We start from the raw sequence: 26,031 nt of genomic DNA on the forward strand, positions 1-26,031 counted from the left end.
ATTCTTGATAGACGTATTTCCAGTAATGTGATTTCCTATCTAAAGATTAAAGCTGGGAGTGTTGCCATTCAGACTGAATTGGTTGTATGCAAACTGATGCATAATGCATGTAGCACTTTTTAAAAATAATAGTTTAGTCCTGCATTTTAATTCATACTCTCTGTTAATTCTCCCAGTGATTTTTACCCATGTGATACATAACAGAAGAGCAGTACTCTCCACGGGCAATGAAGATAACCAATTTCTTAAATTAAAAATGCTGATAAAGAGACAAGCAAAGAACTACTCACCTCCTCTTGAACCAGTATACTGCTCTTTTCTGTTGCCCACCCCACTGACCTGTCATTCATTCATTTGCATTAAATTACAGCCAAACTCCTAAGTAATTTGTTAGAAACATTTAAAAACAATAGAGTCATATGCAACATTCATATTTATTTCTCATAGGCCCTTAAACAATCTCTCCATCTTTCTCATCTTTCTACCAGTAGTAGCTCGCTTCTGGTTCACTGGTCTAGAATCAGTAAGGAGGGAAACAGGACCTATATCCTAAAGTTTATTTCAAGGTTTGTTAGATCATACAGATTCTGATGTCTCCTTCAGTTTCCTTCTAAAGAATGGACAAATTTGAAGCAATGCTCTCTGACAGGTCATATCTGTTCAAACCAGCCAGGTATATTGATGCCCTGGTTGCAGCAAATTCCTCTTATGGCCTCTTTTGTCTAAGCCTCCGTAACAGGACTGTCACTTGGGTCCCTGCCTCGGGAACTCTAAGGAAAAACTGTTTATCAAGGAAGAGAAGTGAAAGCTCTGTGGACGATATAGGGTGATAACATATCCTTTGTCAGCACTCTGCCTCCTTTGAAAGTGAAATCCCAGTATATGAACCTGTGAGCCACAGCAAAAGCCTAAATAAATATCAAAATTGAGGTACCTTTGGGACAATTCTCATACATCACCAAATAAATAAACCTGTTAACTTATATCTCTGATCTGATTGGGCATAAAAGGATAGTTAATACCACATTTTCAAAGGATTATTAAAGTAATAGAGGTAGCAAAGATCTAAAATATATCAATCTTATGCAAGTAATACTTTTTTTTCTCTTTAGGTAAATTACCTTTTGAAGAGCATGAGAAAAAAGATTTTTTTATATAGCAATTAACATCTCCTTCCAAAAGCTTCATTTATTAATTTCCTACAAATGAAAACATTGCTTTCTAAGATATCTATCCCAATGACTCTGATCCTTTAGTTAGCACGGCATGTGGATGAAATGCTTTATCATGATTAATTAATTTCTCCATGTAATAATACCTTTAAGTTGAATAAATAATATTATCTTATTACCAGTAACAGCCCTTACTGTCAGAAATGAACAGTATAGTACATATCAAAACTATTCTTAATGTTCTGAAGATACATTTTATTATTGCCATTTATTTATTTATTCTTATTTTATTGAATAGGTTACTTGCTTTAAAATATTCATTAAGTATCTACTGTGCACCAGGCATTACTCTTACTTAACTGGTCTAGACAGTGGTATATTTAAAAACCTCTCCAGGTGATTCTAATATGTGGTTCCAGTTGAAAATCACTTTTCAGGAGGCCTCAGACAGGGAAAAGGCTAGGAGGGTTTCAGAGGATAGGTGACATTTGAGAGAGATGTAAAGAGAGAGGAGGAGTTTCCCAGGTGTGGAGAAGTGGATAGAAATATATGAGAATAAACAAGGAGATTTGATAGGCAAACAGCCTTGATAGGAATAGATCGTCTGCTCTTGGGAAAGGAAGTGACCAGAGAAGACAAGAAGGTGTAGTCAGGACCACACAGAAAAGAGCCTTCAAAGCCATATTGAGGAAGTGGATTTTGCTCAGTTGGAACCACTATATCTTAACCGATATGGACCACTACATATTAACATTTTAAAGTAGTAAATATGATACAAGCTAACCTGTGTTTAAGCATGGAGGATGCCTTTGAGTGTGAGAACTTGGAAACTGGCAGAGGTTTACATTCAGGTAAGAGAAAATGAGAGACTATGATTACTCCAAACTGACTTCAGTAATAACTTGGATCATCATAACTCCTTATACACATTTTTAAATGTTACCAACAGTGACTACAAATATCATGTTAATTCTGTGCTCAGAAGATAAAATAATATCCATAATTCATAAGAATTATAACAACTAATTTCTTGGTACTAAAGACTCAGAGAAGAATTAAAACACAGCAAAGATAGTATTTAGTATCAGATGTCATTTAAAAAAAATTCAATGTTTACTCAATAGCTTTGACTCAATCAACTAATCAGTTAATGCACCCACTGTCAGAATCATTGAAGAAGTGTTTTACTTAGAGAATGCAAGATTTAGGGCAAGAACATGTCTTCAAATATCTTAAAGGGTTTTCTTAGAAAATCTGTGACTTCCCAGAAGGCAGAATTAGACCCAAAGGCACATGCCAAAAGGAAATATACTTTTGTATAAACTGAAATAATATCCCTTTCCAGTAAATTTTTCATCATTTTTGATTTTTATTCAGAGGATAAACTTGGTGAGAAAGTTATAGTGGAGATTCAAACATCAAATTGACAAACTTCTAGCCAAATAGATCAGGGGGAAAAACAGAAGGCAAAAGTAACCAGTATCAGGAATGAGAGAAATAGCATGACAGATCCTAAAGATGTTAAAAAGATAATGAGGGAATACTGTCATTAACAACTTTATGCCAATAAATTCAGTAATGTAGATCGAGGTTACTCACCCTCAAAAAAAGTGACATTTTGGACCAGATAATTCTTTGTTGTGAGGGTTGTCCTGGAGATCATAGAATATTTAGCAGCATCCCTAGCCTCTACCCCATAGATGTTAGTACCATATCCTGTGTCCCAATTGTAACAAACAAAAAGTGTATCTAGACATTGCCAAATGCCCCATGGGTGAAGAGCGTGTAATAATACTCCTTGTTGAGAACCACTGACTTAGATGAATGGACAAGTGTCTTGAAAGGCACAAACAGAGTTCACTCAAAAAGAAATAAATAACTTGAATAGCCCTATATCTAATAAAGAAATTAATCTGTGGTTAAAAACATTCCCACAGACAAAAGTCCAGTCCCCACTGGCTTCTCTAGTGAATTCTACCAAACATTTAAGGAAGAAATTATACTGATTTTATATGAAGTCTCCAGAAAATTGATGACTGGGGATTTCTTCGCCATGAGGCCAGAATGACCCTGATACCAAAACCAAAGATAGTACAAGAAAACTATAGACCAATATTCTTCATGAACATAGATTCAAAAATCCTGAACAAAAAATTTGGAAATGGATTCCAATAATGTGAAATAATAATACATTGTGATCAAGTAGTGTTTATCTCTGGAGTGCAAGGTTGGTTTAACATTCAACAATTAATGTAATTAATCATATTAGCAATCTAAAGCAGAAAACCCACATGATCATCTCAAAGAGATGCAGAAAAAGCATTTGATGAAATATAACATCAATTCCTGATTTTAAAAACTGTGGGAAAACTAGAAATAGAAGAAAGCATCCTCAACTTGATAAAGGGTGTCTACGAAATACCTATGACTAAAACTATGCTTAATAGTAAAAAATTAAATGCTTTCCTCCTAAGATCAGTAACAAGGCAAGGATGTCTGCTTTTACTACTTATATTTGATCTTTTACTAAAGGTTCTAGCCAGTGCAATAAAAACAGCAATCAATCAGTCAAACAAAATAGCATCCAGTTTGGAAAAGAAGAAGAAAAACTGTCTTTATTCACAAACAGCATAATCATCTATATAGAAAATTTGATGAAATCTACAAAATAACTACTAGAAATATTAAATGAGGTTACTAAGGTTTCAGGATTCAAGACCAATATAAAGTACTCCATTGTGTATCTACATACTAGCAGTAACAACTGAAAATTGAAATTATAAAACAATACCATGTAAAATTACATAAAACCATGAAATACTTAGTGATAAATCTTAAAGAAATATGTGCAAGACCTGTATACTAAAAACTACAAAACATTGCTGAAAGGCTGAAACAAATGAAGAAATATATGGTTTATGGGTCAGAAGTTTCAATATTGTTAAAATGTCAGTTCTCCCCCAGATTTACCTATAGATTAAATGAAGTACAATCACTTTTAAAAAGAGCCTAGCAATTTCTTTAAAAGGTCAAAAATACACTCATTATATGATCCAGGCATTCCACTAAAAGGTATTTACTGAAGAGAAATTGAAAGCATATGTCCATGCGAGACTTGTATATGAATGTTCACAGAAATTTTATTTGTAATAACAAAACCCTGGAAACAACCCCAATATCCATCAGTCTACAAATGGATATGTAAACTGTGGAATAGTTATAAAATGGCATACTACTCAATAATAAAAAGGAATGAGTTGTTATCTGCAATAATATAGATGAGTGTCAAAATAATTATTGTGTGTGTAAGAAGACTGTAAGACAAAGGAGTGACCATATTCACAATTTCATTGATATAAAATTCTAGAAAATGCAAACTTAACTTTAGTGAAAGTATCTAAATCCGTAGCTGCCCGGGGAGGGGTGTGGTACAGTAGAGACAAATGGGAAGGGGCAGGAGGGAGAAATTACAAAGGGACGTGGTAAAACCTTTGGGTGAGGGGTATGTTCATTATTTTCATTGTGCTGGTGCTTCCATGGGTAGCGTATGTGCAGCTGAAAGTGCCATTATGAGGAAGAAAAGCCCGAAAGTTACAAAGTAGTCAGATAAGTAGAATATAATTTCAGAATTTAAATACAAATTTTTTCTTTCATGAGATGTAATATAGGACAGGACATTTAGAGAAGAAGAGTAACTTTACACTTGATAGTCGACTCTCAAAAATGATTCTTGGAATAGGCTAAGAGGACTACCACCAGAAATTATCTGTATGATCATCAGGTCTTATGCTATGTATGGTTATTAAACCAAATAATGCAAACATATTTTGTATTATTCACCTCATCTCCTAAAGCTTAATAGAGAAAAACTGTCCTCCACTTGCTATCTTTTAATGACCAGATAGAGCAAGAATATGGATGTGATGCTTTTCATTAACATTTTCAAAACCCACTCATCATATCGATCAATGAATTCATTTTTTTTAAAAAAAGGACTCAGTGTCTGCATGTTGTTAAGTTTTAAGCTTTCTGGAATTCTGTAAGGATTTTTTTCAGTAGCAAAAAATTCTACAACAATGCATCCTGTGGGTAATGTGGATTAATTAGCTGCTGATTAGCTTCTCTTTCCCACTTGGTCCTGTTCTTGAACTTCTACAGGATAGGGAGAGGTAACACGGAAGGAGCTAAAACAAATGTGTGCCATCTAATCAGTAGATTCCTGCCCTGGAAGTTCATAGGACCTGGAATCATCCCCATTGATATTTAAGGCAGAGTAGAAAACTACTGCCAGATACTACCAACCACTATAGAGAAAAAAACAGAGTTGGACCATGAAGCCAGACCCCAGAATTCCCAGCCACCAGCCACTCAGGGTCATCTCACTCACTTTGTTTTCCTCATACTAATGCCACTGTGCACTTTATGCATTAAATTTTTCTCGGGCCCCATTTCTGCCATTATAGATGGAGTTGTATCATGTATGTGTACATGTAAAGGAGCTTAAAACATCATTTTAAATTATTTTAGCATTTGAAATATTATGAATCAACACTATGGCAGGGACTCCTTATACATTGCTTATATTTTGATAGTTATCAAAATAGGAACAAAGGGCTGATTAATTAGCATAAAATATGTAAAAAATATTTTTCATTGGTGGTTCACAACAAAGAATTTTACGAACACCACTGTCCCTCCATGCCAGGCAAGCCCCAAACCTGTAATGTAGCCTTTGAAGTCTAGAGATCTCTTGGATTATCTGAGTCCCTTCTTTTAAGTTCTGTCCCTTAATTGGTTAAAGGTGGACTCATCGCCTGTCAGAATATGATCATATATGCCTTAGGGTGAACCCTTCATGAAGCATGCTCGCAGAGAGCTTTTTGTGCCTGCAGGCTAATAACAAAATGGTACTTCGGGCAGACTTTGGAGGTAGGCTTGCTTTGGTTGTAACATTCAAACTGTGATCAGGTTATGGTGAAGGACATGTGTAGCCCTTCACCTGCCTCAGATTGGGGTAGTTTACCTCACCAGTATTTCTTAAATGGACCTGATCAGTGTTGCCTGGCCAAATCGCCATTGATCAGTTAGCAACACTCAGATAATAGATCAGATTAGAATTCGCTACTCAATCCCTTAGGCGTTAGCAGAGCTCTTGGGCCTTCTTCAAACTTTTATTTCTGCTGCTATGCATCTTCTTAGGCTGCTCTGTTTGAAGCTTATAGTGAGAATTATTTAATTTGGGCTTTATTATTCTGTCCTCGTTGAGCAATTGCTTGTGTTAGTTTAGGGGTGCTGGAGGCACCTCATCCACCTCTGGTTGATTTATGAAGCCCTTAAATATTGTACACTGGTAAATGCTTCAAAAGTAATTAAGCATACTGGCTTTGGCCGTGGGAGATAATCAATTCTCAGAAATGATAAAATGCTTAGAGTGTGACAGATGCTTCACTGGGTAGCCTAGAGAAGCAATCACCCATCTGCGGAGATCTACTCATGAAACTCCCCCATCAGGCCTTGGAAATATATAAGCATAAGCTAGAACACTCCTCGTTCAGTCTTGTAATTTGGACACAAACTGTGGTTAGTTAAATCCACTAGAAGCTGCTCACACTTAACAATAAAGCGAGTATGGAGGTCTTTCCCTCCATAGTTCATTTATTCTAGAAGTATTTATTGAGTGCCTACCAAGTGCTAGCCACTGTTCTTTGAGAAGAGAGCCATGATCCAAGGAGTAAAAGGCCCTCTTGGAATTCACATTCTAGTGGGGAAAAGACAATAAACAACCTAAATAAGTAAAATATTTAGTACCTAGATACATGTAAAGAAGGACATAAATAAATAAATACAAAAGGGAATTCCCTTGTGGTCCAGTGGTTAAGATTCTGTGCTTTCAATGCAGGGGGCACAGGTTCGATCCCTGGTCAGGGAACTAAGATCCCAATGCTGTGCAGCCAAAAAATTTAAAAAAAAAAAGATACATGTAAAGAAGGAGAAAAAAGGCAGAAGAAGGGGGTTGAAACCTCGAGCAGGGAGTTTTTTTTCTGCTGGGGACCAGGAAGGACTTCATGTGAAGGTGACTTATGAGGAATAATCTATGTGTTTGTGGGAATTGTCCAGTATAGGGGACCCTCGTGAACTATGGAGATGAGCATTCCACTGTGCTTCTAAGTCTTCATGTGGAACCTCCCTGTGCTCTAATCTGCTGCCCAAGCTGAAGACATAGGTGGAGGGGTCATAGATGGAAGGGCCTCATCACACATGGGGCTCCTTCAGCCCAGAACAGCGTCCAATTGAAAGTGAGGATCCAGCTACCCTTTACTGTTTCTCCAGGTTACTGTTTCTATCAGCTCTCCAAATAATAATTCATACACGAACATGATTTATCACATACTCCACATGACTTTTGTCATGGTAAAGTCTGAATTTTTGGCTCGCTTTCTTTCCACCTTCATTTGAAGCATTTGGCCATGCCTACAATGAGAAAACAACCTAAAGAAGAGAGGCCAAAAACCATTTTTAAAAATATTACCAAGTTCCTTAAGGAGAGACAATAGGTAAAAATATCGCTTGCATAGCTCTGTTAAATACTAACGTCTGTGGATTTGGAGAAGGCTACTTCTAAGGAAAGATGACATAGAGATGTTGAAACTTTTTTTGGCTTTCCTTCGTATGTTGACACAGGCTTAGGCAACATGGCCAAAATACAAAATAGTTATCCAGTTTTGAGATAAACTTTATCAATATTCATTACTTCTTGTTTGTTTGTTTTCATCCCATCATCAAAATGCTGAAACTTTGGCATTCACTTTTTGAAGTTTAAGATAATTATAATACATAAGCACAGGCCAGAAAATAACTTGTGTTTGTCCATATTAAATACCATGGCTATTACTTATATCAGTCACTAAATAAGACAGTAAGTTCCAGGTAATTAACTATCATTTATTTTTAGAAAATTTAAACTTGTGTTTTAGTTTCAATGAGGCTGCCATCACAAGCATCACAAACTGGGTGCCTTAAAACAACACATATATATGGAATTTAAGGGAAAAAAATGTCATGAAGAACCTAGGGGTAAAACAGGAATAAAGACACAGACCTACTTGAGAATGGACTTGAGGATATGGGGAGGAGGAAGGGTAAGCTGTGACAAAGCGAAAGAGAGGCATGGACATATATACAGTACCAAACGTAAGGCAGATAGATAGTGGGAAGCAGCCGCATAGCACAGGGAGATAGGCTCGGTGCTTTGTGACCCCCTGGAGGGGTGGGATGGGGAGGATGGGAGGGAGGGAGACGCAGGAGGGAAGGGATGTGGGAACAGATGTATATGTATGACTGATTCACTTTGTTATAAAGCAGAAACTAATAAAAAAAAAAACAACAACAGAAATGCATTGCTTCACAGTTCTGGAGGCTGTGAAAGAAGTTAGAAATCAAGGTGTCAGCAGGGCCATGTTCTTTCTGAAGGCTTTAGGGGAGGATCCTTCCTTGTGTTCTCTTAGCTTCTGGTGGTTACCAGAACTCCTTGACATTCCTTGGCTTGTAGATACTTCATCAGTCTAACTTCTGCCTCTGCTGTCACATGGGCTTCTCCCTGTGTGTTCTATTTGTCTTCTCCTCTTTTTATAAGGATACCAGTGGTATTGGATGAGGGCCACCCTCATCTAGTATGACCTCATCTTAACTAGCTTACATCTGCAAAGGCCCTATTTCACCCTAGGTCACATTTATAGGTACAGGGATTAGGACTTCAACATACCTTTGGGGAACACAGTTCAACCCATGACAATTGGTACCTTAATTAATGACTTATTTAATACAAGACAATTGCAAGTTTTTAAACAGGTCAAATGTGTTAAGACACTCCTTCATAGATACTTATAAAGATTATTCTTTACTTCAGAATCCCTGGAATATGAATGAAGCCCATGCATCTTTGAATAATAAAGGTTTTCTAACTTCCAGCGATAGATTTAGTATCCATAATTCCTCCATAACCCTACAGGTACTTGGGACCAACTAGGAAAGAAATTGGCAGTTTAGATACTAGGAGCTGAGAGTGGTATCTGCTTCTAATAGCAGCACAAAAAGTAAGAGGACCGTAAAATTGTTTTCTTCAACAAAGCATACCCTGTGTTTTATTAGCTTGTTTTGTCAAAACCTTAAGTAGACTCCTTTTGATATGAATAACTTCCATGTGAATGTGTAATTTCAAAATAGAAAATAAATTATTGGAATGAATTGATTCATATTTTTTTCTTCTCAACATGTAATAAAAATGAAGAGACAACAGTAATGTATGGGTAACAGTTGAACTACTGAAAACACCCGTATGATGATCTAAAAGTTAAGATTTCTCTTTCCACCATGGGGTCAACAATTACAAAAGTAACGCAGAAATTGGGCGACTGGCCTTTCCAGCTGACAGTATTAATTATGTCTCTAGTCATTTCGGCTCCAATGGTAGGTAGTAGGTGGTAGACATAGAAAGCTCCTTCTCCATTTCTGCTGACTTGATTATTTCCAAAGATTGTCTGGCTAGTCAGAACTTCAGCTTTCCCAGACATCACAGCCCAGGACATCTGCCCACACTCACAGACTAGGTTTCTATCCAGAAAAGGCAAACCCATTTGTATCAGCTCTCATTTTGAATCCAGTGCTCAGGGCTTGTGAATACTTTTTATATTTCCAGACTTCTTAAAAAACGATCACTAGAAAACGTGGATTCTTGTAGGGCCAAGAAGAATTTCTGCAGAAGTTATCAGAGTTTGTGTTTCCAGCCTGACCTCCCTCCCTCAGGCTCACTTCCGTACCCTTGAAGCCCCAAGGGAAAATATGCCAAAATAAATCCCGGGAAGTGTAGTCTCTGAAGGGCTGCCCCTTGTGTGAACTTGGGGCAGATATTCCTCCCTGGCTCTGTGACAGCAGCTGTTCTTCAGTGACACTGAGCTGAGAGCAGCCCACTGAGCATATAGCCTTGCACAAAGAGAGATACATTTCCATGCTTTGTGATGGAGATGACAGCTTAGAAAGGGAGAGGTCCAGTTTCGGGCCAGAAAGCATCCTCGCTAAGAATTCTCTGAGGGTGTCAAGTCCATTCAAAGCCACCACACATGACTGACAAATCAGATAAGACATGGAATTTCTTGTTTGTTGTTTAATTTAGCTTTTTTTAAAAAAAAGTTATTACTTTTTTAACCTGTCCCAGTACTCTGGAGAATCAGGTGGACTGTTAGAAAAAGGTTTTTGTTTCCCCTGCTCCCTTGAAACCATGATTCTAATGCCTGTCAGATGTGTGATGAAAACTTAAGTCATTAGACTGCTTTACTTCTGAGTCTTTAGGCTTCAATATTGCCCGGGAATCCTATTCTTTGACAACTTCTAGCTCCCTAGAATTTATCAGTTCTCTTGAGTGAGACTGGTTCTCTTTCTTACATCTCATTTCTTCAGATTTCAAAAACTGTGTGCCTTTTACCAAGCTGAAAGGACCCACCATGGCGTGAGGGGCCCTACCCACTCCTCTCTGACCCCTGGGATGAATTATAGCATCCTCCAGAAGTTTCACTAGCATCCTGGGACCTGGGATGGATTTTGAAAAGCTAGATTTGAGGGAAGAGCCTTTGCTCCTTATTCAGAATTTATTTCCTGGTATAAAACGATGTAAAACAAAATCACCCTAAAATAAATGCACTTTTTTTTTTTTTTTTTTTTTTTTTTTTTAGCGGTACGCGGGCCTCTCACTGCCGTGGCCTCTCCCGTTGCGGAGCACAGGCTCCGGACACGCAGGCTCAGCGGCCATGGCTCACGGGTCCAGCCAATCAGCGGCATGTGGGATCCTCCCGGACTGGGGCACGAACCCGCGTCCCCTGCATCTGCAGGCGGACCCTCAACCACTGCACCACCAGGGAAGCCCCAAATGCACTTTTATGATATCAAATAGAGCTCACATATGAAAGTATATTAATATGAAACAGAATTTTATGGTAACCAAAATTCCTAACTCTTCTTTGTTGACACTTCTAGAAATAGCTTCTTTGAGATCTCAAATGTGAGAAACTGTCTGATTTTGTATTTTTACATAAAGATGGTCTGTATTCTCTAGAATGGAGTTTTGAGGGGTCAGTTTTCAGTCTGATTTGAAGTAAAACTACTGATAAAGAGATTGTTCATTGTACTGACTGTGTTTTGACTATTAGTCTTAGCTTAAAAGATTATGTCTGAAAGCACAATAAATATAGGCTTAAGGACCCCAGTAAGAGGTACGGATGAGGGAAGGAGCAGTCACTGCAGGGTTCAACATATTTCAAAATGATTTCCCTTTACAAAGTGAACTTATTATAGGCATTTGGATGAAGAAATCATCCACTTAGTAGGATCAGTGTCACAGATAAAGGGTCCTAGTTTTAGAAATAATATTTCTTTAAATACTAGGCAGTAAATTCAGCGACTGAGCATCTTCAACATTTTATTACATTCCTCAAGCTCATGTTGGGACTTGAAGGCCTGAGTTTACCTGGGCCCTCAGGAATATCGTTTCAGAACGGATTCCCGTGGGTAAAGAAGGACTGGGGGTTGGTGAGGCTATCCCAAATGAAAATCCTCCTTTGGTGTATTATAACTGTTCTTTGATTTGTAAGACTGATAACGCTTCACTAACTAAAACCTGTAACAGAAGTTGCAAAACGCCTGAATATCCATTTAAAAAGCCTATTTTATAGCCCCGAGTTATGATGTGAAGCCAAAAGATTTTCTCACCTACTGTAGAAGCCATTGAGGCGAAAACTTAAGTAGAAGGTTGTTTATTGGGCAGTTGTAAAACGGAATTAAAGATGAAGCTGAGCAATAACCTTCCCTCCCCCTTTTCCTCCCTTTGTCTCCTTTTTATGGCATTTTTTCACACAACATTTGTTGGTAACATATATATCATCATCGCAAATAGGACCCAAGGCCTTGCCTTTTACTACTGACCTGTCACTGTATGTCTGAGCTGCCGACCACACCTCCACCCCACACCCCAAGCTGTTTGGTCTTGTCTGTCACTGAAGCATTTGTTTTTTGCAAGGCGGCAAAGGAGCTGCTTCCTTGTTTCTTTTCAGGGTTCCACTTTGATTTCGTTCCCCTTTTAAAGGTGATTACACAGAGACCTGCCACTCCAGAGCAGAAATACCATCTTCATCTACTTGTCTTGAGTAACTGGAATTCCACAGCTCTGGTGAATATCCTGTTTGTCTTTCCTGCAGAGGGACTTGGTTAAAAATGTCAGTTTCACTGTTTGAGACTTCTTAAGAGAAAGCCTCATCCCTAAGTGTACTTGAAGTGGGTGTAATTAGTTTTAACTATCTTTTCATATTTTCCTTTAAGAGGATTCTGAAAATAAAGATTCAGTCAATAAATAAATTCAGTTTGTGAACCTACCATCTCCAAATGATGCTCCATACAGAACACCCCAGAAAGGTGTCAAAAATGAGATATCTTTTTCATGCAGTGTTTTTGGAATGTCCTAGAACATTAGACTACCTTCACAGACCCTAGGAATAATGCAAAGAGCAATACCAGACCTTTTATGAAACCTGTTAAATCAGAGAACTGTGAAGGAATCCTGTTACAAAAGAGGAAAGCCTACAGTCCACCTTTACTTTATTAAATTAGTTAATTAATTTTGATGTGTGAATACAAGGCTTTATATCACAGTTTTTCAATTTATATAATTTTTATAAGGTGAGATCAAACTGTCCCAGAAAGAAAGATGGATATTTTATGAACTGTATTGCATCCCACATGTGTTCAGTCATAATATTTGAAAGGTCCCAATCATAGGGTCAGTGTTCTTATATCATTGCCTGTTCCCTATGGTTGATAATATATAGTAAACAAAATAAGCAGATTTTCCAGATTAAAACATTCTGAGGCAAACAACTTTAAAATAGGTTTCTTTATTGAGGAATTCTTTCAGAGTCTTTACTATGCTAATCTGTGTTATAAATCTCCACTAGGGGAATAAAATATATTGCTTTCCAAACTTATTTCACCAGGGAACTATTTTCTGCTGGGCATCTTTTGAGGCCAGTGTTCCATATATCATACTTTCTTCTAATTTTGGAGGGAACTGAAGGTGAGACTCAATGGTAGGTGTGTAGAGACTTCTTTACATAGAGTATTGAGCGTCATGGTACATTATAGACACAGACCCTGACTTGTGTGTCTATATATGTATGTATATGTATATGTAAGGGTGTGTGTGTGTATGTGAGAGAGAGAGAGAGACAGAGACAGAGACAGAGAAAAGGAGAGACAGAGAGAGCAGAGAGAAGGGAGAAACTTGAAAGATTCATTGGCCAAGAATCAGGTCACCTAATTGATTGAAGCTAGGATTTATTTAACATTTCTGCTGCATGGATGTAATATGTATGTGCATTTTTGCCCCCGTATTGCAACATTAAGTTCAGCTGTTTCACAGTTCTAGAACCTGACATTTAATCATGGTTATGTGAATTAGTAAATGTGTGAATGAATGCCTCAAAGATTCTCTTTTTTGTGTGTATGTTTTCCAGATATTTTTTGAAATGTCTTCAAATGGTGGTTTGTCTTGGGGACTCCTGGATGCCACCTGAGGACAATTATTATGAATATTTATAAGGCTGAGCTTTCAATGTCTATCTCAGGCGATATTCTAAGGCAGAAGAACAAGAAAACTCTCTTTCATTGTGTTTTGCCAAAACCTACTAAGTTTTGAGGGAAAAATCCAGTTTTAAACAGATAGATAAATATCTGATTGTTCATTCTGAGCAGAACATGCACTCATGCCTATTGATAACCTATTGTTCTAATAAAAAACGTTTCCCAAAGCATATTTGAAGTGTAGGTGTAATATCATAATACATTTTAAAGCTTTTTTTCAGTTGGGTTCTACTTCTGATTTTTTATTAAAATACTTAATAAAACTTTTATGCCTTTAACAGCTATTAACTTAGAAGAATCATGTTTTTATTTATACAGTTATATGATTTTTAACATTTATTTTTTATACTGTCAGTGTATTTTAGTAAGCTGGTTTTTTTTTTCTAATAGACTACTTCCAAGAATGCAGGAGTACAAGTGTGTATATATACCTGCAACCAGACATCCATTTGTCTTCTGTTGATCAATTTACAACTTGTCTGCTACTCAGCAGAAATCTTAAGAGTAGATTAGAGCTAGTTTCTTGAATTGCCATTTCTGAGGAGTCTGAAACTTAATTCCACGGGAAGGACACATTTCCTCTGCTTTACACGAACGCCACATTTAGTTATGATGAAAAACAATCATTCTCTATACAGGTAAAAAAGCTAAGACCACTGGAAAATGCTTACAATGTAATGAAAAGTAAAACTCCATGAGGAAAGACTCCAGTATATAATGGCTGCATAGAAAAAAGAAATGGAAGCATACCAAAATGCTAATGAGATTATCATTGGTTGATGGGTCTATGAACAATTTTTATGATTTTTCTTTACACTTTTCCCTATATTCCAAATTTCTACAATGAGCTATTGTTACTCAGGAAACAAATGTTATGAAAAAATACTCAACTCTCTCCTTTCCCTGCTTAATTTCACTACTTTCTTCCTTCCATTTGGCAAAAAAGTCAGTAAGCCCACTGTATGGAGCTAGAGGTACTTTTGCACCTCTGCATGAGGTGGACTCTGGCTAAAAGCATTTTAAAAGAGCACCAAATACTCTGTAGATGCAAAAGAAGAAAGGGGGAGATGTTAAGTAGCATTCCATCAGTTTGGCCCTATTGAGCTTATTTCCTGTAAATGCATATGACTTCATTTTTGTTAAAATATACGATTCATACAGGGGTGTAAAGAAGAAACTGAATTGTTTTCCAGTGTGAGAAATTCTAAATGGAAAAGAAAGTTACATGGAAGGAATGCTAAAGGACAATGACTTTATGAATGCTAAGATCCAAGCTAGGAGAAGAAAAAATTTGGAATATTTATCTGTCCAGATAAGAGTGAACTATAGTTTATAAACAAACTGTTGTTGGACTTATGACAGTAAAGCAGTTTGCTAAATATTCCTTTCATATATATATTCATATATATGTATCCCATCCCATGCTAATGTTATATATCTAATCAGATCTTATTTACTTTCTCACAATTATGGCCAATTAACCATACTTTAACACGGTTTAAAAAAATTTTACTTAACTCTGATGATATTTTTGTATTTTGTGTTCTAAAATAGGGCAGCCAGTGAATATACATAGGTACATAGAGAGAGAGAGAGAGAGAGAGAGAGAGGGAGAGATCTTCAGATTTGTTGACAAATCTCCTGTGAAACCTAGTTGGAAAGATTTTTTTTAAGCTTTAGAAATAATATGTAAAGTGCTTTTTAAAGAAGTTCATGATAAGGGCAGTGCATTTGTGATGGGAGGGAATGATTTCCATTAAGAAGAAAGGGTATTAAGCTTTCCCCTTGCTGACCCTGCCTCTTCCCTCTCCGGACTACTTTATATCAGGAGATGCAATCAGCAGAGGTCCCCTTTTCATTGCCCATCAGGTACATGGCATGCCATCGATTTTTAAAAATAGTGTTACAGGGATTACAGCTGTAAGGCACATTAGTTCCCTAATGCCAAAGCAGGATTGGTTCACCTAGTTTGCTTCTAAGTTTAGGCTTAAATGACCTCAGTATTATACTATCATCAGATCCTCTGACATCCAGCCTTGATAGGGCAATGACCCATCATTCAGCTGAAGATACTGTTGACTGAATATTTGGTGTTTGTCGTATTGCTGAAAAATAATCAGGGTGATCTCATCCTAAAAACAAGAGGTTAGAATAAGAATGAAAAAAGGATTCTTCATTATTGCCAGTGCATTCAATATTACAGACTTGCATATCTTTGTCTTTAGTGCGAATTCTTTATGTAAGGTGTAACGAGACGGTTGCAAGAAATGTGAATCACATATCTTTTACAAGATGTTGACTAAAGCTAGAAATGATTAAGAGACTTATTTGGGAACAGATTGATTTTCATTTACAACTATTCAAAGCTGAAAGAATATTGGACAGATGAGTGTAAATATGCAGAGGAAATTCCCTCTACTGAACTGTGCTTGTGAATTCTTTCAGATGGCTTCTTGGGTTATATAAATTTACTTTGAGGTCATTATATGGATAATTTGTTACTAAGTAAAGTAGTTTGTCAGGTTACGAGACATTAATCTTCCAATAGGGCTTTAATTAGGACAGATGCACTAAATAATTCATAGCAAGACTTGGCCTGGAAACATTTATAATACTCAATTATACCATTTTACAGGCAATGGAAAATTGTTTTTGTGTAGTCTGGAACTTGTGGGACTTAATTAATTACCTTCAATGTTTTAGACATCTGCTCTGCCCTCTTTAAATGCATTAAATTGGCAACTCATGAAATGGCTAAAAATAGAGTTCAAATTCCCAGATGGTAAAGGGTGAAGATCAACTCTGATGGAAAAAAAGCCACTCTGTGATGCACAGGAAATGTGAAACCAAATTACATATCCAGCAACATTCCGCTTACAAGACTCCTAAGTATGTGACAATTATTTTTAAAAGAATGAGAAAGTTACATGATATTTAAAAGCATTTAACTTGCTGCTAAATACTCTTCTCCTGGTTTCCTAAAACAGGCTGCAGTAAACAAATTGGCAAACCAGGCAGAGCCCTGATAGAAAACACCTATCAGTCTCTGTCATGTAAACACCTCTGAGTGCAATTTATTTCTGCACAAACAAATAACTTTGCCCCTATAAGTTGTATCAAATACATGACAAAAAATAAGCACTCTGGAAGTCTTTGCAGAGGCATTTTCATGTCATAGATCTTAAAATGATGGAAAGGGGAATTAAGAGCTTATTCCATTTGTAATTAGATGACAGAAAAAAGATGGTGATGGCTTTGCACTGAGTAGGAGGATGTGACCATTTAAGTAAACAAAGGAAAAAGGAATATTCACTTCATTTTTCATCCTAGAAATTTCTGCAAGAGAAATGTTGTACATGATCCTCTGCTTAAGAATAATATGTGGGAGTCATTTATAAAGGAAATTAACACATTCTGAAAGCTGTAAGTGGGGGACAAATTTGCAGATGAAGGTGTCCCTTCTTATGAGGATAGTCAGACCTTGCACAGAACAGCCTCTGGCCCTTGGAGCCCAGATTCCTGCAGCTTTCTATAAGGCAATTCTCCAAGGCTGTGCAGTTTCTCCAGGGTTGTTGGGAGATGTTTTGTTCAGATGGATACAGACCCAGGTCCTGCCCGCAGGAGCAGTCATTCTGGGTCAACACCCAGGATTAGGTTGGATGCAGAAGCACTTCCCACTCCAGTAGCTACTGAATAAATAGATGGGCGGAGTGGAGGTGACTACCCATATGCTCAATGGGAGGACGCAGCTTTGTCGCCAAATCACTCAGAGAGAATCTAGAGGAGATTTCTATCCAGAAGAAACACAGTGCAAGCCACATATGGTAATTTAAGATTTTCTAAGAGCCACATTCGAAACAGTAAAAAGAAATAGATACACATGCATATTTAATCCACTAATGCATATTTAATCCAATATAGCCAAATTATTATCGTTTCTGCTTGTAATCAGCATAAGAATCATGAATGTGATACTTTGCATTCTCTTTTTTTTATATACTAAGTCTTACAATCCGGTATGCATTTTGCACTTAAACACATCTCAACTCAGACAAGCCACCTTTCAAGTGTTCAGTGGCTTATTTGGCTACTACCTCCCATATTGGACAGCACAGCCCTACATAATGAGCAAGGGTAACGAACTACATGCCCAGTTGTAGTGGGGATAGCAAGGCAACACCTACAAAACCCCAAGGTTATGTGGGTATGTGGTGATCACAGTGCCTGGAAGAAACAAACTAGGTGCTCATTATAAATGCCAGAAGAATCCTACTTACCTGGCAGACACCAGCTTAGTATTCTGGGGGGACCTGCCTGTATTTTCATCCATGCCCAAGACTGTGTTACAGAAGCACTTTGTCTTCCCTGCTTCCTCTTTGGCATATATATACACACATATGTGTGTGTATATATATATATATATATATATATATATATGTGTGTGTATATATATATACACACACACATATACATATACATATATATGTGTATATATATATTTGTATACAGCTATTGATATGGTGTCATGATTATTTTATAAAATTCCCTTTAGTAAATTCTAAGGTTCTTGAGGACAGAGTCAGTGCCTTATTCATGACACTTTCCTGATACAGGAGGGGTGTTCCATAAATATTTGTTAGCTTGAATGAATGAGAGAATGCAATCTGCAGTTCAGATGAGGAAAAAAATATCAAAGTGCACATAATCAAGACAGAGGAGAAGTGAGAAGTAAAGGAGAGCAAGAGAAACTGGGGAAGTGGAGAGCAGGGAGAGGGGAGAAGAGAGAGGGGGAGACCCACAAGGATGTAGGGGTGGAGGGAGCAGGGAGGGAGAAATAAAGGCAACTTTGAAGGCAGAAGCTCATCCAGACTTCCAAAGCAGTCTTTCCCACCATCTTTCCATTGGGTCATTCTGCTTTCAAGGGCAAAGTCTATCTTGGTAAAACAGGGATGGTCTAGTTTGGGAATGGGGGTAGCAGTGGAAATACCTGCATGTATGATTGCTTGCCAGCCATAGTGACGTTTATAAAGGGGACGTGTGACTCTGTTGTGCTGCTATAATTACTTGCTTTATTAGGAAACAAAAACCAATGAGACACTTGTGCGTCCTCTGGAGTGTTTTCCCTAGATCAAGTTACCATTAGCACAAACCTAATCTAAACATTTTTGACTGTGTCAAATTAAGATAATTTAATTAGAATTCCACTTCTTGACAGAATCAATGGGGGAAAAGCACATAAAAATAAACTAGTCTCTTGGAGTTACCTACAACTTTAAAAGTAGTAATTTTGTTAGAATTAGTCATATCAAAAGGCATACATTTAAGCTTAAGAATACAACTATAAAAACTACAAATTCACCACTGTATTTGTCTTGACTTGACATTATTAGATTGCTGTTTGAGGCTAATTTTGCCACTGAAATTAAAAAAAAATGAACAAACAAAAAAACAGGACCAGATAAATCTCTAGAATGCATTAGCCAGCAGGACCTCAAAATAAAAGAAATGGAAGAAGGAGAGTTACAAAGGTGAGAAAAGTTAAGAATTTTATTTCTCCTTCCATTCAATTTATCAGGTAAACACAATTAACTGTTTGATAGCAGTTTGTTCCTTGGGCATCAGGAAGAGCTTATGGCTTATCTGTGCTGGTACCCTGAGCAGCTCACCTTCTCTGGAGAGACAGTGGACACTTGTTTTCATAAATTAGTTTACTCTAAAGGAAATTTTCTACCTTTTCCATCCTCTGGGCTTTTCCATAGGATGGTTTTTGCTGAATAGTGTCCCTCCATCTTTGTCCTATTAGAAAGATTCAGGGAGGAAGCAATATTAAGGAAAAGACATACTTGATCACATCATTGAAAAATCTGTCCATTTGTTCCAGCCTTCTCTTAGACTTTCTTCTCCCACTGTAATTCCTCTTAAGCTTCAAATCCTCTTTACACAATTCCAACTAGTTGTTTCTAATATAGTGAATTAAATCTGTAACTGTTTTTCTGCGAAGTAATTAGAGAAAGAGAAACTGAGCCCTCAGAAAGATAAAATATATATAAGTAATTTTAACTAACAGTGATCTAATTAAGAAAAGAAGTGGAGTCTTCCCGACTGAGAAGAATCATGAGCTGTTCTCCTCTATGTACAACCTCATTTCTGATTAACAGTAATAGTCAGTGCTTATTGGGAACACACTGTGTGCCTGGCACTGATGTAAGTGCTTCATCTGAATTAACTAATTTGATCCTCATAGCCTCCCAATGGTGGAGGGTTATTATTTTCATGATATAAATGAGGAAACGTATCAGAGGGCTGGGTTACTTGCCCAAGGTCACACTGCTGGCAGAAGGCAGAAGCTGTACCATGCAATACCACTCCTCTGCTGGGTGTGGGATGAGGATTTGTGGGGACTGACATGGTGCTCACAGACTTGCCTACTTCGTGGTCCGTGATGGACTAGACATGAAGAAAATCCCTCTCTCATGGTGTCCACTCAACCTGGTGGAACTGTGTTCAGGCCACAGTCCTGAGGGCTAATCAAAGAGAACAAATGGATGGGTAAGTACAACCTGATGCCATACTGAAAAAAACCAACTCAGCAAGATGGAAATTCTGATCCCTCAACAAGTCCCACAGATCCTTGAAGACAGGAAGTGTGTCCAATTTTTTCCTTTCCTTTTGTTTTTTTTAAATCAACTTGAGGGCCAGATGTAGTATCAGGAATGAGTAATCAACAAGTGTTTTAAATATTATTAAAATTAGCTATATACTGGGACTTCCCTGGTGGTGTACTCATTAACAATCCACCTGCCCAAATGCTACCAGCCATAAAAGGGTAAGCTAACTGTAACACAATCATTGTAGGGGACTTTAACACCCCATTTTCACCAATGGACAGATCAACCAAAATGAAAATAAATAAGGAAACACAAGCTTTAAATGATACATTAAACAAGATGGACTTAATTGATATTTATAGGACATTCCATCCAAAAACAACAGAATACACTTTCTTCTCAAGTGCTCGTGGAACATTCTCCAGGATAGATCATGTCGTGGGTCAGAAATCAAGCCTTGGTAAATTAAGAAAATTGAAATCATATCAAGTATCTTTTCCAACCACAATGCTATGAGACTAGATATCAATTACAGGAAAAAAAACTGTAAAAAAATGCAAACACATGGAGGCTAAACAATACGTTACCAAATAAGCAAGGGATCACTGAATAAATCAAAGAGGAAATCACAAAATACCTAGAAACAAATGACAGTGAAAACACAACAGTCTAAAACCTATGGGATGAAGCAAAAGCAGTTCTAAGAAGGAAGTTTACAGCAATACAGTCCTACCTCAAGAAACAGAAACATCTCAAATAAACAACCTAACCTTACACCTAAAGTAATTAGAGAAAGAAGAACAAAAACCCCCAAAGTTAGCAGAAGGAAAGAAAGCATAAAAATCACAGCAGAAATAAATGAAAATGAAATGAAGGAAATGATAGCAAAGATCAAGAAAACTAAGAGCTGGTTCTTTGAGAAGGTAAAATTCATGAACCATTAGCCAGACTCATCAAGAAAAAAAGGGAGAAGATCCAAATCAACAGAATTAGAAGAGAAAAAGGGGAAGTAGTAGCTAACATTACAGAAATACAAAGAATTATGAGAGATTACTACAAGCAACTCTATGCCAATAAAATGGACAACCTAGAAGAAATGGACACATTTTTAGAAAAGCACAACTTTCTGAGACTGAACCAAGAAGAAATAGAAACTATAAACAGACCATTCACAAGCACTGAAATTGAAACTCTGATTAAAAATCTTCCAACAAACAAAAGCCCAGGACCAGATGGCTTCAGAGGGGAATTCTATCAAACATTTAGAGAAGAGCTAACACCTATCCTTCTCATACTCTTCCAAAATATAGCAGAGGGAGGAGCACCCCCAAACTCATTCTACGAGGCCACCATCACCCTGATACCAAAACCAGAGAAAGATGACACAAAGAAAGAACACTACAGGCCAGTGTCACTGATGAACACAGATGCAAAAATCCTCAACAAAATACTAGCAAACAGAATCCAACAGCACATTAAAAGGATCATACACCATGATCAAGTGAGGTTTATCCCAGGAACACAACGATTCTTCAATATATGCAAATCAATCAATGTGATACACCATATTAACAAACTGAAGTAGAAAAACCATATGATTATCTCAATAGATGCAGAAAAAGCTTTTGACAAAATGCAACACCGATTTATGATAAAAACCGTCCAGAAAGTAGGCATAGAGGGAACTTACCTCAACATAATAAAGGCCATATACGACAAACCCACAGCCAAGATCGATCTCAATGGTGAAAAACTGAAACCATTTCCTCTAAGATAAGGAACAAGACAAGGTTGTCCACTCTCACCACTGTTATTCAACATAGTTTTGGAAGTTTTAGCCACAGCAATCAGAGAAGAAAAAGAAATAAAAGGAATCCAGATTGGAAAAGAAGAAGTAAAGCTGTCACTGTTTGCAGATGACATGTTACTATGCATAGTGGATCCTAAAGATGCTATCAGAGAACTGCTAGAGCTACTCAATGAATTTGGTAAAGTAGCAGGATACAAAATTAACACAGAGAAAGCTCTTGCATTCCTATACACTAATGATGAAAAATCTGAAAGAGAAATTAATGAAACACTCCCATGTAGCACTGCAACAAAAAGAAAAAATACCTTGGAATAAACCTACCTAAGGAGACAAAAGACCTGTATGCAGAAAACTATAAGACACTGATGAAAGAAATTAAAGATGATACCAACAGATGGAGAGATATGCCATGTCCTTGGATTGGAAGAATCAACATTGTGAAAATGGCTCTACTACCGCAAGCAATCTACACATTCAGTGGAATCCCTATCAAACTACCAATGGCATTTTTCGCAGAACTACAACAAAATATTTCACAATTTGTATGGAAACACAAAAGACCCCGAATAGCCAAAGCAATTCTGAGAAAGAAAAACGGAGCTGGAGGAATCAGGCTCCCTGACTTCAGACTATTCTACAAAGCTACAGTAATCAACACAGTATGGTACTGGCACAAAAACAGAAATATAGATCAGTGGAAAAGGATAGAAAGCCCAGAGATAAACCCACGCAACTATGGTCACCTTATCTTTGATAAAGGAAGCAACAATATACAATGGAGAAAAGACAGCCTCTTCAATAAGTGGTGCTGGGAAAACTGGACAGCTACATGTAAAAGAATGAAATTAGAACACTCCCTAACACCGTACACAAAAATAAACTCAAAATGGATTAAAGACCTAAATGTAAGGCCAGACACTATCAAACTCTTAGAGGAAAACATAGGCAGAACACTCTATGACATAAATCACAGCAAGATCCTATTTGACCCACGTCCTAGAGAAATGGAAATAAAAACAAAAATAAACAAATGGGACCTAATGAAACTTAAAAGCTTTTGCACGGCAAAGGAAGCCATGAACAGGACCAAAAGACAACCCTCAGAATGGGAGAAAATATTTGCAAATGAAGCAACTGACAAAGGATTAATCGCCAAAATTTACAAGCAGCTCATGCAGCTCAACATCAAGAAAACAAACAACCCAATCCAAAAATGGGCAGAAGACCTAAATAGACATTTCTCCAAAGAAGATATACAGATGGCCAGCAAACACATGAAAGGATGCTCAACATCACTAATCATTAGGGAAATGCAAATCGAAACTACAATGAGGTATCACCTCACACCAGTCAGAATGGTCATCATCAAGAAATCTACAAACAATAAGTGCTGGAGAAGGTGTGGAGAAAAGGGAAACCTCTTGCACTGTGGGTGGGAATGTAAATTGATACAGCCACTATGGAGAACAGTATGAAGGTTCCTTAAAAAACTAAAAATAGAACTACCATACAACCTAGCAGTCCCACCACTGGGCATATACCCTGAGAAAACCATAATTCAAAAAGAGTCATGTACCACAATGTTCATTGCAGCACTATTTACAATAGCCAGGACATGGAAGCAACCTAAGTGTCCACCGACTGATGAATGGATAAAGAAGATGTGGCACATATATACAATGGAAAATTACTGAGTCATAAAAAGAAACAATTATTTGTAGTGGGGTGGATCAACCTAGAGACTGTCATACAGAGTGAAGTAAGTCAGAAGGAGAAAAACAAATATCGTATGCTAACACATATATATGGAATCTAAAAAAGAACAAGAAATGGTTTTGAAGAACCTAGGGGCTGGGCAGAAGTAAAGACACATGTAGAGAATGGACTTAAGGACACTGGGAGGGGGAAGCGTAAGCTGAGACGAAGTGAGAGACTGGCATTGACATATATACACTACCAAATATAGTAGGAAGCAGCCACATAGCACAGGGAGATCAGCTCTGTGCTTTGTGACCACGTAGAGGGGTGGGATAGGGAGGGGATATGGGGATACATGTATATGTATAGCTGATTCACTTTGTTATACAGCAGCAACTAACACAACAGTGTAAAGCAATTATACTCCAATAAATGTGTTAAAAAAAAAAAAAAGAATCCGCCTGCCAGTGCAGGGGACATAGGTTTGTTCCCTGGTCCAGGAAGATCCCAGATGCCGCGGAGCAGCTAAGCCCATGTGCCACAAGTATTGAGCCTGCGCTCTAGAGCCCGTGAGCCAGAACTACTGAGCCCGAGTGCCACAGCTACTGAAGCCCACACGCCTAGAACCTGTGCACTGCAACAAGAGAAGCCACCGCAATGAGAAGCCCGTGCACTGCAATGATGAGTAGCCCCTGCTCGCCGCAACTAGAGAAAGCCCATGTGCAGGAACAAAGACCCAATACAGCCAAAAATAAATAAATTAATTAATTTAAAAAAATTACCTATATACTGAAAGTATAAATGAATGAATAAACATGTATGGGATATCCATTTTCGCTTACTATGTTGTTAGTTGATTTTTCTTTTTTTTCTTTTTTTAAAAATATTTTTCTTGGGCTTCCCTGGTGGCGCAGTGGTTGAGAGTCCGCCTGCCGATGTAGGGGACACGGGCTCGTGTCCCAGTCTGGGAAGATCCCACATGCCGCGGAGCGGCTAGGCCCGTGAGGCATGGCCGCTGAGCCTGCGCGTCCGGAGCCTGTGCTCCGCAACGGGAGAGGCCACAACAGTGAGAGGCCCGCGTACCGCAAAAAAAAAAAAAAAAAAAAAAAAAAAATTTTTCTTATATATTTATTTATACAGCATGTTCTTATTAGTCATCCATTTTATACACATTAGTGTATACATGTCAACCACAATGTCCCAATTCATCACACCACCCCCCCACCCACCGCCACTTTCCCCCCCTTGGTGTCCATATGTTTCTTCTCTACATCTGTGTCTCAATTTCTGCCCGGTGAACCAGTTCATCTGAACCATTTTTCGAGGTTCCACGTATATGCATTAATATACGATATTTGTTTTCCTCTTTCTGACTTACTTCACTGTGTATGACAGTCTCTGGATCCATCCATGTCTCTGCAAATGGCACAATTTCGTTCCTTTTTTTTTTTTTTTTCTTTTGCGGTATGCGGGCCTCTCACTGTTGTGGCCTCTCCCGTTGCGGAGCACAGGCCCTGGACGCGCAGGCTCAGCAGCCATGGCTCACGAGCCCAGCCGCTCCACAGCATGTGGGATCTTCCCAGACCGGAGCACGAACCTGTGTCCCCTGCATTGGCAGGCGGACTCTCAACCACTGCGCCACCAGGGAAGCCCTCGTTCCTTTTTATGGCTGAGTAATATTCCATTGTTTATATGTACCACATCTTCTTTATCCATTTGTCTGTCTATGGGCATTTATGTTGCTTCCATGACCAGGCTATTGTAAATAGTGCTGCAGTGAACTTTGGGGTGCATGTGTCTTTTTGAATTATGGTTTTCACTGGGTATATGCCCAGTAGTGGGATTGCTGGGTCATATGGTAATTCTATTTTTAGTTTTTTAAGGAAACTCCATACTGTTCTCCATAGTGACTGTTATCAATTTACATTCTCACCAACAGTGCAAGAGGGTTCCCTTTTCTCTACACCCTCTCCAGCATTTGTTGTTTGTAAATTTTCTGATGATGCCCATTCTGACCGGTGTGAGGTGATAACTCATTGTAGTTTTGATTTGCATTTCTGTA

The sequence above is a fragment of the Hyperoodon ampullatus genome (assembly GCF_949752795.1).
Source record: "Hyperoodon ampullatus genome assembly, chromosome: 12".
NCBI classification, from domain to species: Eukaryota; Metazoa; Chordata; class Mammalia; order Artiodactyla; family Ziphiidae; genus Hyperoodon; species Hyperoodon ampullatus.